This window comes from Harmonia axyridis, chromosome X (genome assembly GCF_914767665.1).
Source record: "Harmonia axyridis chromosome X, icHarAxyr1.1, whole genome shotgun sequence".
NCBI lineage: Eukaryota > Metazoa > Arthropoda > Insecta > Coleoptera > Coccinellidae > Harmonia > Harmonia axyridis.
In genome coordinates, this window is record NC_059508.1 from 35,314,636 (window position 1) to 35,319,635 (window position 5,000).

Consider the following 5,000-nt stretch of genomic DNA (forward strand, 5'->3'; position numbering starts at 1 on the left):
TTGCGCTCTATACCTCCTCCGGCCGGCCGTTCTCTCCGGCTTTCTTGGCTGGTTCTTTGGACCATATTTTGGAGTGCGTCCATATGATCTGCAGGTGTTTTCAACCCATGAGTCGAAGGCTTGTTGGAATCCTTCCGCTCTTGTACAAACGACCTGGCACACCGAAATCAGCTCTCGATCTTCTGAGCTGTAGCACAGCGATAGTATGTGCTGTAGTACCGGGTCTGTGAGATCCGGTTCTTCAACATTCTCAGGAATTGTGTCAGGGGCAATATTCTCAGCCACCGCAGTCGACGCACCGTCCAACCCATCACCATCCTCATCCGAATGCTCAAGATCTTCGTCAGCAGGCGCCAGATTTAAGATGTCTACCTCCGCACGCCTATCCCTAAGGTTCCGTAAAGTCTCCGTGTATTCGCTGGTGTACCGCTTCTTTTTAACACCCTCACGAGGTCTGTTTAAGTTCTGGGCAAGATAGTCCAGAACTGCCGTGCCGTTGTAGTCCAGCTCCAGCCGAGCCATCTCCTCCAGCTCACCAGTTGTCCACCTTCTTACTCTATCTCTCGACCCCACTTCTGCCGCTAAGTCGGCATTATACTGGTCAGGGTGCGCCTGACGCATATGAGAGCGCATTGCCTGATATGAGACATAGACACTCTGGCATTCTGGGCATTGTCCCTCCAATCCAGTGGGAGGTCCCCTACAGAAGCGTCGCTGATGGTCTGCTAAATTCCGTTGCGTAGCATATGACTTTCCGCAGACACACGGGAATGGCATGTTGTAGCTGTTGCTGCCAGACGGAATAAAATTTTTCTCGCCTCGACAATAAAATAAAAATCAAAAATGCAACAACTGAAAATGTGTCCAGAACACCTTCTCTCCTCGAAATATGTAACAAAAAGACGTCGTGGTGGTCCCACGCGCCGTCAATGCACGGGCGCCAGCAATGCAGTTTCCCCTTTCCCGACCAATAGTCCCAATAATCCAGGAAAAATCAACCATTTCAGTCGAAGAAGGAAGGTGACCACTGCCTCCACCATTCTGCAACCATGGTAAGTACTATGATTAATACCTGCTCTTTCGCCATTCTGCAACTTCCAGGAAAGCGTTTGAAAGAAAAAAAAAAACGCCTTAGGGGCAAGTATTCATACCGATCGGGATATAGAATTGGAATCACGCTCACCCTGCATATTGCTCGTGTGTTAAGGGGCAGTCTGTGGTGTGGGTGCGGTTAAAAATCCTGAATAATCACCAAAGTTGAAATTTAGGTAAGTTATTCGCTTAATGTAGCATCGATATCGCCGGTTTTTCGGGCTTCCCGTCTTGATCCGTCGTCCAAGTCTCCTGGCGACGAAATACCTCGTCGTAAAAGCTCCTCTACTGTGTAATAGGCGATAGGGTGGAAATGGTTTGAAAGCTTCCCTAGTGTAATAGGTCAACCTATTTTGGGGAGCAAAAAGCTCCGAGGAGCTTTGAGCTTTAAAAGCTCAGTTCGAATAGCGACCAAAGCTCTGGGAGCTTTTAGTTGCAAAAGCTCACCTCGCATTCCGCAAAAGCTCTCCGTATAGTTATGCGTTGGTAATTTCCAGGCTAAAGATGTTCATACTTGGGCGGAGAAATCAGACGAACCTCTTATACCTCCTGTGCTCCTGGTAGCGTGAAATGGATTTCCTGCAGTTGAACGGCCTTAGGTGGATACTGCTGCAGGGGTTGCAATTTCTGGATGGACAAAAGGCCTTATCTCTTCAAATCCATCAATCCTGGGGATGGAAAGGCAGCTGAGCGCCGATACAGGGGGGGCCGGAAAAACTCGTACCCTTTTTAGAACATGCATTCTACGACAATGATTCACATTAGAATGCATTCATTATTTTCCATCCCGGTAACAAGGAAACAATGAAAAACGCAGATCGGCGATGTTTTGTTCGGGGTTTTTATGAATTCACACTGCGTTAACAAGAAACAAAATGCGATGTTTTCGACGAATAAATGGAAAATGAAATAACTTCAACCCGCGATAACTTTTGAACCCGTGGGTCGATTTAAGAGAGTCATAGTTACTCCCGCCGTTTACCCGCGCTTTTTTGAATTTCTTCACGTTGACATTCAGAGCACTGGGCAGAAATCACATTGCGTCAACACCCGCTGGGGCCATCGCAATGCTTTGTTTTAATTAGACAGTCGGATTCTCCCAGTCCGTGCCAGTTCTGAGTTGATTGTTAGATGACGGCCGCAGAGATTACCCAGAGCACCCTTGCGAGCACTCACGGGGTCTCGAAGCTTGACGATTCCGCGGGAGGCCAAGACGCGGGACCGAGCTCGGATCAAACGTAACGCAAGCGAAACGCATCACCTCGCCCAGGCCCGGTACGTTAGCCGTGACCCACTTCCCCAACAAGCCCGACACGCCACAATCCTCAGAGCCAATCCTTATCCCGAAGTTACGGATCTAATTTGCCGACTTCCCTTACCTACATTATTCTATCGACTAGAGGCTCTTTACCTTGGAGACCAGCTGCGGATATGGGTACGAGCCGGCGCGACGCCTACACGTGGCCCTCTCCCGGATTTTCAAGGTCCGAGGAGAAGATCCGGACACCGCCGCAAATGCGGTGCTCTTCGCGTTCCAAACCATATCTCCCTGCTAGAGGATTCCATGGAACTCGAACGCTTATGCAGAAAAGAAAACTCTTCCCGGATCTCTCGACGGCGTCTCCGGGTCCTTTTGGGTTGCCCCGACGAACTCTCTTACGAGGGCCCGGTTTAATTTCGGTTCCGCTGCCGGGTTCCGGAATAGGAACCGGATTCCCTTTCGCCCGACGGGCGTGCGTCACGCGTCAAGATGCATAGCATTTCTGCCACCACTTATAAACACGATTAACAACGCCACATCAACATCGGCTTTCGCCTAGGGCTTAGGATCGACTGACTCGTGTGCAACGGCTGTTCACACGAAACCCTTCTCCACCTCAGCTCTCCAGGGCCTCGCTGGAGTATTTGCTACTACCACCAAGATCTGCACCGAAGGCGGCTCCAGACGGCCTCACGGCCAGCCCTTCTGCGCTCACCTCCGCGACCCTCCTACTCATCAGGGCTTCATGACCGCCCCGAAGGGCGACCGCACATGCCACTGACGGCCGAGTATAAGCACGACGCTTCAGCGCCATCCATTTTCAGGGCTAGTAACTTCGGCAGGTGAGTTGTTACACACTCCTTGGCGGATTCCGACTTCCATGGCCACCGTCCTGCTGTCTTAAGTTACCAACGCCTTTCATGGTATCCCATAAGCGTCGATTTAGGCGCTTTAACTCGGCGTTTGGTTCATCCCACAGCGCCAGTTCTGCTTACCAAAAATGGCCCACTTGGCACTCTGATCCGAAATCTCGCGGCTTCACATTCAAGCAAGCCGGAGATCTCACCCATTTAAAGTTTGAGAATAGGTTGAGGTCGTTTCGACCCCAATGCCTCTAATCATTCGCTTTACCGGATGAGACTCGTATGCAACGAGCGCCAGCTATCCTGAGGGAAACTTCGGAGGGAACCAGCTACTAGATGGTTCGATTAGTCTTTCGCCCCTATACCCAGTTCCGACGATCGATTTGCACGTCAGAATCGCTACGGACCTCCATCAGGGTTTCCCCTGACTTCGTCCTGACCAGGCATAGTTCACCATCTTTCGGGTCCCAGCGTGTACGCTCTTGGTGCGCCTCCTCTCGCAATGAGAATGAGGCGCCCCGGGAATGCGGGTCAGTCATGGAGACCGACCATCTTCCCTTAGTTCACGTTCACATAAAGTGAACCGTTACTTTCATTGCGCCTTTAGGTTTAGTGATTCCCAATGACTCGCGCACACGCTAGACTCCTTGGTCCGTGTTTCAAGACGGGTCCTGAAAGTACCCAAAGCAATAGCGTCGCTGATCGGCGTTTCAAGAGGTCTGTCCAAGAACACCGCGGCGAACAGTCGCAAACGGACGGAATCGGCACTAGGTCCGATCGCCATCACAATTCACATACTTGCCACGGGCCGGACGCGAACTAAGTCGCGGCCTCCCGCCATCAGTAAACCGTCGAGCGAGCTGTTCGGAAACCCAGTGTCCGTAAACATCGGAAAATCCGAGCTCACGGGCTACACTCGAGACCGTAGAACAGCACCCAACGGATCGCGACGACCTACTAGGGGAGAAGTGCACGCGTCCGAAGCCGGAGATGAACCGAAGGGAACAGCCAACGCGAACGTCGCCGTTTCCACAGTCAGTAAATCCCAACAACAGGCGCGAATGAATCTCCCCATTCGACCTTTCGGGTTTCTCAGGTTTACCCCTGAACGGTTTCACGTACTCTTGAACTCTCTCTTCAAAGTTCTTTTCAACTTTCCCTCACGGTACTTGTTCGCTATCGGTCTCGTGGTTATATTTAGCCTTAGATGGAGTTTACCACCCACTTAGGGCTGCACTCTCAAGCAACCCGACTCTAAGAAGAGATCCTCTAGCAAGCCGCAGCGGTCGCTACGGGCCTGGCACCCTCTATGGGCGATGGCCCCATTCAAGATGGACTTGAACGCGCCGCGAACTCGCCAGATAATGGATCCTTCCAAACACCACATCTCCCGGCGACCGGTTACGATCGCGGGATTCAGTGCTGGGCTAATCCCTGTTCGCTCGCCGCTACTAAGGGAATCCTAGTTAGTTTCTTTTCCTCCGCTTAATAATATGCTTAAATTCAGCGGGTAGTCTCACCTGTCCTGAGGTCGTATGTTCAAATCATCGAAACGTTCCGAAACTAACCTTTGGCGGCTCATAAAATCACGTACCTTACGCGAGGGAGTTAGCCTACTCAAAGGCGTCTATTATCTCCTGCTCCGTATGGCGGATCATGCGAATCCAAGCAAAGTGCTTCGGTGTTTCGGGGGTGCGCTCATGAAAGCTCATCCGCAACGCGCGACAACTGGCACATTAAAGCGATCGGACGTCGTTCAGATTTCTCGGACACGACGATCGCAT

The 5,000-nt window shown here is 51.4% G+C and overlaps 1 pseudogene; it reads right to left on the reverse strand.

Moving 5' to 3' along the window:
* The window catches only part of LOC123688205, an 8,685-nt pseudogene extending 3,935 nt beyond the window's left edge, over window positions 1–4,750 (reverse strand).
* Between the last annotated feature and the right edge of the window lie 250 nt (window positions 4,751–5,000).